Source organism: Micromys minutus, assembly GCF_963924665.1.
Source record: "Micromys minutus genome assembly, chromosome: 1".
Classification (NCBI taxonomy): Eukaryota; Metazoa; Chordata; class Mammalia; order Rodentia; family Muridae; genus Micromys; species Micromys minutus.
This window is the reverse complement of record NC_137969.1, coordinates 90143465-90153113: the sequence shown is the minus strand read 5'-3', so window position 1 is coordinate 90153113 and position 9649 is coordinate 90143465.

Below are 9649 nucleotides of genomic sequence, written 5' to 3'. Positions count from 1 at the left end.
AGAGGCTGGGAAATGCAAGGTCTCAGCAGGTTCCCTGTGCAGCAGCAGGTGGTCACTATTCAGCTTTACAAATGACTGTGGGTGAGGCTAAAGCTACAGTGGAACAATGGGGTGGCTGGGAGGAAGTTACCCAAATTAAAGGTCACTATTTGCAGAAACTAAGAGGCAGATAGGCACAACACCCAAATAAAGTAGGGGGATGTGGCATCTAAGATAGGTTTGGTGTGGGGGAGGTGTTTTTTCTTTGATCTTTATAGACTTTGGTTTTTATTTATTGTATGTAAGTACACTGTATCTTCAGACACACAAGAAGAGGGCATCTGATCTCATTACAGATGGTTGTGAGCCACCATGTGGTTGCTGGGAATTGAACTCAGGTCCTCTGGAAGAACAGTCAGTGCTCTCAACCACTGAGCCATCTCTCCAGCCCCGCTAGACTTTGGTTTTTAAAAATATTTATTCCTTAAACATTGCACACATGTATACGATGTACTTTGATCTTATCCATTCCCTGTTATTTCCCTCCAACTTCTCCTGAATCAAACAACTCACCACCCTCCAGCTCATGTCCGAATCAAAAATTATTGTTATCATTGATCACAACGAGCTCTAATCAGTGTTGAATATAAATGCTTGGATATGGGGCCATCCAGTGGGCAGCTGCGAATGGCCATGCCATCAGTGAAAATGACTCTCCCTCTCCCATCAGCCATGGATTACCAACCCCCTTCAACTAGGGGTGGGGCGCTGAGGCTTTTACTTGTCTATGCTGGAGTTTTGACTGTGCAGACAACTAGAGCTGCTGGGAGTTGGTGTGTGCACCAGCCATGCGGTGTTCAGAAGTCAGCATTCCATGGCTCTCCTTCCAGGTCTTGTGTTCCTTCAGCCTGCTCTTGCGTGGCATTCCTGCGCACTGGTGGAGGAGGCTGAGTAGATGATTCATCCACAGTTGAGCGGTCACCATTGTTTGCTCTCAGCACTTTTGCCAGTCATGAGTCCCCAGTATTTACTATTTCCTGCTGAGAAAAGGAAACATCTCTGACCAAGGTTGGGAGCAGATCCATGGGTGCAGACAATTATTAAGAAGGTGGTTTAAACGGAACTGTTTTACTGCAACAACAGCAGGTTCCCTTTCATTAGAAAATAATTTTAGAAATGGGTTCTGTTTGCTTCAGAAGAGCCATGTAAGTAGCCAGTTCTCTGCTGGAGATTGGTTCTAAAACCTTGACTCAACCGGGAATCTGAGTGTCCAAGAGCTAAAGGTCCTTGTCCCCAATTGGTTTTTGATCAATTAATAAAGATGCCAATGGCCAATGGCTGAGCATAGAGCGGGACTCTTAAGAGTTGTACCGGTGAGGACACAGGAACAGGGCAGAAGGGATGGGATGGAGGCATGGCAGGAAATAAAGCCAAGCAGCCCAGTGGTGAGACTTCAGGTAAGTGGCCGTTGGCCACTTTCCCAATTGAGCCTGGAGCGGCAGGGGAAGGGTTAGGAGTGCCCAGCCTGTGAGGTAGCCAGACATTTAAAAATAAGCTAATGTGTGTGTGCGTCTTTCGTTTGCTGATCCAAAGACAGCTGCTGGGCGGGTGTTTGAGTGAGGATCCACAGGGAATCAAAAGTGGTTTAGCCAAAAACTCATGGCTACAGTTTCCTAAATTTATTGATGAATGTTCTTATATCCACCCTCCCCCACTGAATAATAATGTTTAAAGGGAATTTCATCCTGGATTTCCATGGTTTCAGAACCACCCTTGATCATCCCATTAAGTGCAATTGCTTGGAAGATTTTCTTTCTGTTGTGGCGACTTTCCGGAGATGCAGACAGAGCATGCCTTGTTGCAGAAGTGCTTCACTAATTGCACGGTTAACAGAGTTGTGGCTGTTTTCCAGGGAGTGGTGAGATGAACACAAAAGGGAAACTGAACACAACAAATTCTATTCATGTATTTCAGAACTCGAGCACCTTATTCATTCATGTTCACCAGGTTAGGGTTGAGGTCTCAGCTGATTATAAAAACCTCACTAGAGATGTGTATTATTCAGGGTTCTCTAGAGTCATAGAATTTATGGGTAACCTCTATATATTAGTGAATTTGTTGGTGACTTACAGTCTGTAGTCTAACTCCCCAACAATGGTCAGCAGCAGCTGTGAATAGAAGTCCAAGGATTCAGCTGCTGTTCAGTCCCATGAGGCAAGCAGGAAAACAGAGAGCCTTCCTTCTTCCAGTGTCCTTATGTAGTTCTCCAACAGAAGGTGTGGCCCAGATTAAAGGTGTGCACCACCATGCCTGGATCTGGGACTTGCTTTGTCCCAGGCTGTCACTGAACTCAGAGATCTCCTTCCCTTAGGCTCCTGGGATTCATAGCCACTATGCCTCAAGATCTCTATGCCAAGATCCAGGTCAGAAACTTGTATCTCCCAGCCTTAAGATCAGGGTCAAAGGTGAGCCTTTCGATTCTGGGTTGTGGTTCATTCCAGGTAGAGTCAAGTTGACAACCAGGAATATCCACTACAGGATCTCATATATCCAGCTCCTGAAGTACATTTTTTAAGAAAAAAAGACTTCTACAAATGTAAAATAAATATAAGTCAAGCATTTTACTTAAGTCATTAACCCATGAGGGTACTAGCAGGACATAACACACTTAGTTAAAAGGAAAATCCAGGGCTGAGGAGAGGGCTCAGTGGTTAAGAGCACTGACTGCTCTTCCAGAAGTCAATTCCCAGTAACCACATGGTGGCTCACAACCATCTATAATAGAATCTGATGCCCTCTTCTGGTGTTTGTGAAACAGCTATAGCATACTCATAGAAATATAATAAAATTTTTAAAATCTTTTTTAAAAAAAGGAAAATCCAAAGAGATAGCTCAGTAGGAATTTTCTTTGCACATTTTTGCTTTAAGAATTAAACAAAACAAAAAAAAAAGGACACAAATTTGCTTTATAAAAATATGATCTGGCTTCATCCCTGGAGAAAGGGTAATGGGTTGAACCTTGACTAAGGACTACTATTGTTGCTATGAAACAGCATGATCAAAGCAAGTTGGGAAGGAAAGGTTTATGTGGCTTAGACTTCTATATCACTGTTTCTGCTGAAGGAAGCTGGAATAAGAACTTAAACAGGACAGGATCCTGGAGGCAGGAGCTGACGCAGAAGTTATGGAGGAGTGCTGCTTACTGGCTTTCTCCCTATGATTTGCTCAACCTGCTTTCTTACAGAACCCAGCACCACCAGCCCGTGGATAACACCACCTACAAGCCATTAATCACCAATGAAGAAGATACCCTACAGGTTTGTCTATAGCCTCACCTCATGGAGGCATTTCCTTGATTGAGGCTCCTTTCTCTCAAATAATTTTAGCCTGTGTCAAGTTGACATAGACTATCCAGCACACACCTTCTTTATAAACTTTGTCAGTGTTCTAGTCAGGGTTACTATTGCTGTGATGAAACATCATGATCAAAAAGCAAGCTGGGGAGGAAAGGGTTACACTTGGCTTACAGGACTCGAGTGGAAACTTAAGGGTTCTTTGGAAAGTCAGTTGTGTTGGATGGTGTTTTTCTGGGGCAAACATGTGGAGGAGTGTTCTCCTGAAGTGGACACAGGTGAAAGGCTAAGGCAGACTCGTGAAGGCATGTTTAACTGAGACAGGACACAGGGTGTTCTGCTAAAGTAAGCACATGAAAGGATGTGAGATGAAGGATTCTTCGCTAATGACACACGTGTACTTTGTCCCCCTTGCACTGCGTAGTTGAGTTCTATTTGTTGGGACTTCATAGAGAGAAACACAACAAGAAACTTGTGGTGTGTGTCATGGCTTCTGTGCTTGCTGCTTCTGTGGACTCAGGCTGATTGGCAGTGATGTCAGCCGAGGCAAGACCTGTGGAAGACACGTGATGCTTGAAGGGAGTATAAAAAAACTCAACAGACAGTGATGGAGGCTGAGCTTGACCTGCTTATAGAGCTATCTGTGCAATACTTGTTGTTCTCACATCTCCCCGAGAGAGGTGTAGCTTCTCCTGGCATCCCTCCTGGCCCTCCTGCTGACTTGTGATGAGGCTGAGACTTGGCTGTCTCTGCTAGGTTGTGCCACTGCTGCTGATTCGTGATTGCTACCCTGACTCAAACTGGACTGCTGGTGTATGCATGACATGTTTACCAGTGACTGGAACTGCTGCTTTCCAGACAAAGAAGCATTTCTAAACAGGCCGCTTCCCTTGTACACCTGCCACTACCTCTGGTGGGTGGTGGGCTAAAAGAGAGGTCAAAACTAAACCATCATTAAAAGTAGGATTTAAAAACATTAAAGTTACAAAGTTCCACATTAAAATCCATCACAGAAGGAAGTCAGAACAGGAACTCAAGCAGTGCAGGAACCTGGAGGCAGGAACTGATGTAGAGGCCATGGAAGGGTGCTGTTTACTGGCTTGTTCCCTATAATTTTTCTGATTTCTTGTAGAACCCAGTACCATCAGCCCAGGGATGACATCACACACAATGGGCTGGGCCCTCTCCCATCAAACACTAATTAGGAAAATGCCCTACAGACTAGTGTACAGCCTGGTTTTAGGAAGACATTTTCTCAGTTGAGGTTCCCTCCTCTCAGATGACTCTAGCCCATGTCAAGTTGACAAAACATTAGCCAACCCAGTCACCGTACCTCTGGGTATGAACAACTTGTGCTTTTAGGAGTTGTTTCTCAGGATCAAGACCAGGATTTGTGTCTCAGGGACCACATCACATAGGAAGATCTCATGAGCATCAAATGCTTGCCAGCATGTGTTAGACCCCTGGAAGATACTCTGTGGTTATTTCAAATATATTTTCTTCTATCTTATATTCTCTCTCTTTTCTCTTGGTAAACCCATCCTGGCTCCCTGTGATTCTGTTGGTTAATCCATCCTGGTTCCCAGTGTTTCTCTTGGTTAACCCATCCTGGTTCCCTGTGATTCTATTGGTTAATCCATCCTGGTTCCCAGTGTTTCTCTTGGTTAACCCATCCTGGTTCCCAGTGATTAACTTTTAATTTTTATCTCTTACTTCCATAGCAAGGTGAGCTCTGTTTACCTGTTCTTAACAGCGGAGAGCAAGGCAGTGGGGGCTGCAGGAACTCAGTCTTTGCTGCTCAACACTTCTTTGCCTTACAGTTTCTCCAAGTGCAGCACCTCCGCTTACCCTATCTTGCTCTGAGAATATGTCTGGTGCTGGCAGCAGCTCTAACAGTCCAGCATTTCCTTACCCAGGTAAGTGAATTCAGGTTCTGGATAATTAATTCGGGGCAGCTCTTACTGAACAGTGGATTTACTAGGTGGGCTGGTAGATGGATATTTTTGAAGGCCAGGAAGTCTGGCTGTAGTGAGCAAAGAAACCAGCACCAAAGGGCCCAGGTCAGCAGACCCCAGGCTGGTTCAGACATCTTGTGACAGTGACACATGCAAGCGGGTTCCCAGGGTACGGATACAAAGTAGAATTACTCAGTTCTGGTCCTTGCTCAGTATTAGACACACAGAGAGGAGCTCTCTTATGTCCTGGATCCTTTAGGTCAGATGAACAATTTTCTGCATCATTTGAGGCTATGAAAACTTCAGTTTACAAGGCCATGGAGGACTCAGGCTTCTTGGCCTGGGTGGGGGAGGGAGGGTACCTGCCTGGTGGGAACTGCACAGGATAGGGAGCAAGGCGGTGGGTCTGTCTGCCTTCATGGGCTGAGGAGGGAATGTGCTTTAGAGTCAATGAGAAGCTTCTAGTTTTCTTTCTCTTCTCACGACATGGATACATCTTTCCTCTTACAAAGCCTTCCCTCTCCCACTGGGTGTTCTGTGGCTGGGATGATATAATTCTCCTGAGGCCTCCAGGCCAAGGGCTCAGGTCTTTTTCTTCTTGTCCTCCAGGGTAGAACTCAGTGCCATGTTTGCTCATATCTGGTATACATGTTGCAGAGACAGAGAGACAGAGACAGAGACAGAGAGAGACAGAGAGACAGAGACTGGGCCTGGCATGACTCGTTGAAATCCAAAAGCCTACTCCCAGTGACACATCTCCTCCAACAAGACCACACCTACTCCAAAAGGCCACACCTCCTAGTCTTTTTCAAATAGTTCCACTAACTTGGGATAATGCCTTCAGTTGTATGAGCCTGTGAGGGCCATCATCATTCAAACCACCACAATATGTAAAGGCATATATAATAAAATAAAAATGTTACCTATTTAGTCTGTAAAATGCTAGCTGTATGTCTGGTTTTATGGCTGACTGTTTGGCAATGGACAACCAACTGTTGTGTCCCTCCCTGGGGGAGAGCAGCCCTTCCTTTCCCAGCTTTCCTCAGATGCCTGATGTTCCCAGAGCCCAACTCCAACGGCTGTGTCTACACACCTCACACCACAGGCTCAGGGAATATTGTGGAAGAGGGACAGAAAGATTGAAAGAGCTGGAAGGTCATGGACTCTGCTGTGAGACTGAGTCTCTTAGTCCTCTCAGAAGCTACACCCATGAAGTCTCACTACCATGACTGCCCAAAGGTGAGCTGAACAAGGGTAATGCCAAGGAACACCCCAAATGAATGGAGAAAAGCTCACCAGGCCTCAGCTTGGTGCAGACTCAGGGACTTTGAGAGCCCTAAGAACCTGGCCAGCAGAGCTTGTTAGTACCAGCGACAGTTCCACCGTGCAGAGAAGAGAAGCTTTGGAGGTGAAAGTAGCTGATACTGACAACACACCCCAGGCACAGTCCTCTATCACACCCTAGGCACAGATCCCCCTGCCTCCTAAGTTCTGGGATTCTAGATGTCCACCACACCCATTAATTTTTCTAAAGAGTTATGTTTTCATTATTTTTCTTTTCTTTCTTTTTATTTTTATATCTATGGGTGCTGTGCCTGCATGTATGTCTGTGTACACTGTGAGTGCTTGGAGCCCATAGAAGCCAGAAGAAGGTACCAGATCCTCTGGGACTGGAGTTTCATCTGCTTATGAGCTGCTGCTATTTGGTTAGTGGGAATTAAGCCCAGGTCATATGTGAGATAAGCCAGTGCTCTTAAACTCTGAGCCCTCTCTTCAGGTCCTGCTTCACCTTCCTTCCTTCCTTCCTTCCTTCCTTCCTTCCTTCCTTCCTTCCTTCCTTCCTTCCTTCCTCCCTTCCTCCCTTCCTCCCTTCTTCCTTCTTCCTTTCTTTCTTTCTTACATTTATTTAACTGAGTTTATGTATTTTCATTTATGTTGAAGTCAGATTTCTAATTTCTTACTGTTTTCTATTCTCTCTCACATTCTTTCTCTCGTTTTCTGTTTTTTATTGGTGTGATGTGTGTACCAGAATTTCAAATACCACACAATCACAGAAACTATCTGCAGCTGGTAAAAATCACATTTGTGCTAGAGCATGAGGCAAATCATAGTCAGCTGCTGTGGACAGTCTAAAGCAGCCCCACACCCCACACCTGAGATTAAAGTAAAACCATATTCATCTTGCCCTTGTCCCACCCCCTCCCCCTATCCTCCTCCCCTTCCCCTCCCCCTCCTCTCTGTGCTTTTAAAGAAGCCAACATTCTCACTACACTCCAGTACCTACCCACCACCTCTCAGTAGAGGGTTGAGATTACAGACGAAGGCTACTGCATCCTCTGACTTTATGTGCATCTGGAGATCTGAACCACGTTCTCATGTTTTCGAGGTAAGTGCTTTACTCACTGAGTAATGTTCACAGATCTTTTTCCTTTTTGTTAAGCTTGTTTCTTTCTCTCCCCCTTTCTTCTCATTATTTATGTTTTTTTTTTTTTTTCCCAAGGACAGACTTTCTCTGTGTAGCCCTAGCTGCCCTGGAATTCTTTATATAGACTGGGTTGGCCTTGAACATACCTGCCTCTGCCTCTTGAGTGCTGTGTGTGTGTGCCACCATGCCTGGCTTATTTTATTAGTATTGCTGTTATCCTTATTGATCTTTAGGCTCAGTTTATTGTTTTAGCCTTTTTCTCTTCTCTGGCTATGGCTGGCATAGTAGTTATCATTATCTGGTTTTTATTGTCTATAAATCTGGTTTGTTTTGATGTTGTTACCACTGTGGAAATTTGTTTTCTTTTTTTCTGAGTGATGCTGGGGGCTGGGGCTTCCAAAGGGTTTTCATTAAGAATATCTCCCCACGAACCTGGAAGAGATATTAACCCAGCAGGTACACGAACCGAAATACAGAGACACAGATGAGATGGTGACTCCCAGCAGTACAAAACGCGGAAGCTCACGGCTCGTCAACAACTCAAGATTGTGAAAGAACAGAAAAGCCAGCAACTAATTTAAGTTCAATGTTTTGTTGAAAAAAAGACGTATGACCTCAGAGAGGATTCAGACAGACAAATAAAGTAAAGTCAAGATCTTGACAAGAAGTTTAGCAACTTGGATAAGAAATTCTACAACGGCATAGAATCATGAAATAAAGAGAAATCTTGAAAACAGATAGAAATCTCAGTAACACTTAGTAAAACATAATAGAAAGATCACCAGTAGAATAGAGGTATAGAAGAAAGAACATCAGGGTTTGGGATGGATAATTAGAATCAGATAGCAATAACTGAAAAGTTAATCATGATTGCAATGTGCAAGACCCAGGGACATGATTAAGAGATAAAAACCTATAAGTATGTTGTGTGAAAGAGGGAAGTAAGGTACGGATTCAAGGGACAGGAAGAAGCTTTGCTCTACAATCTCAGCAGAAACATTCCAAAAATCTTGGGAAACACATGGGCTTTCAAAAGAAAGAGGCATTTAGAATCTCTAGTACAGAGGGCCAGAAACAAAACAAAACACCCAACTCTCCCTGTTGTACTTAAGATGAAAAGAATGTAGAACAAAGACAGAGGCTGGAAGCTTTAAGACCCAAGTGCCACAGGCAGCACACGGGAGGAGCGGTAGGTCCTTCTACAGGCAGACGAGCACAGAATGATGAAGTTCAAGTCCAGATGGGCAGTACCTGCTACCTAAGATGACTCTATCCACTGAACTTACCTACCCTTTAAAATCAAAGGGTCAGACCAGCAGGACTGCTTAGTGGGTAATGAATGCATTTGTTGCACAAACCTGATAAAATAATTTTACTCCCTGAATCCATGTAAAGGTGGAAGGAAAGAAAGGCCTCTACAGGCCGTCCTGTGATTTCCACATAGGCACTGTGGCATATGTGTGCTGGTACATACATCAATACACACAGCAATACACATAGGTACCGTGGCATATGTTTGCTCACATGCACACATTATACACACACAGCAATTCAAAATTAAGCTAGAAACAAGGGCCTTTCAGATAAGCATAAGGTAAAGTGATTTATGACTTGAATATTGCTAAAGCAAGATTTGTTAGCATTCTAAGCTCCACCCCACAGTTACCTGACAACAGCCTGACTCACGATAAAAGGGGCTGCCTGCCCCCTCCTCTCTTTGCTCTCCTTGCTTTCTTGCCCTCTTTGTCCCTTCTCTCCCCATTCTCTTCCCCCCTCTCTCTCCATATGATCATGACCTGTCTCCACTTCTGTCTCTCTCTCTCTGCCCCTACTACCCTCTTAACGCCCCTCCCCATGCCCTGAATAAACTCTATTCTATATGATACCATCCTGTGGCTGGTCCCTCAGGGGGAAGAGATGCCCAACATGGGTCCACT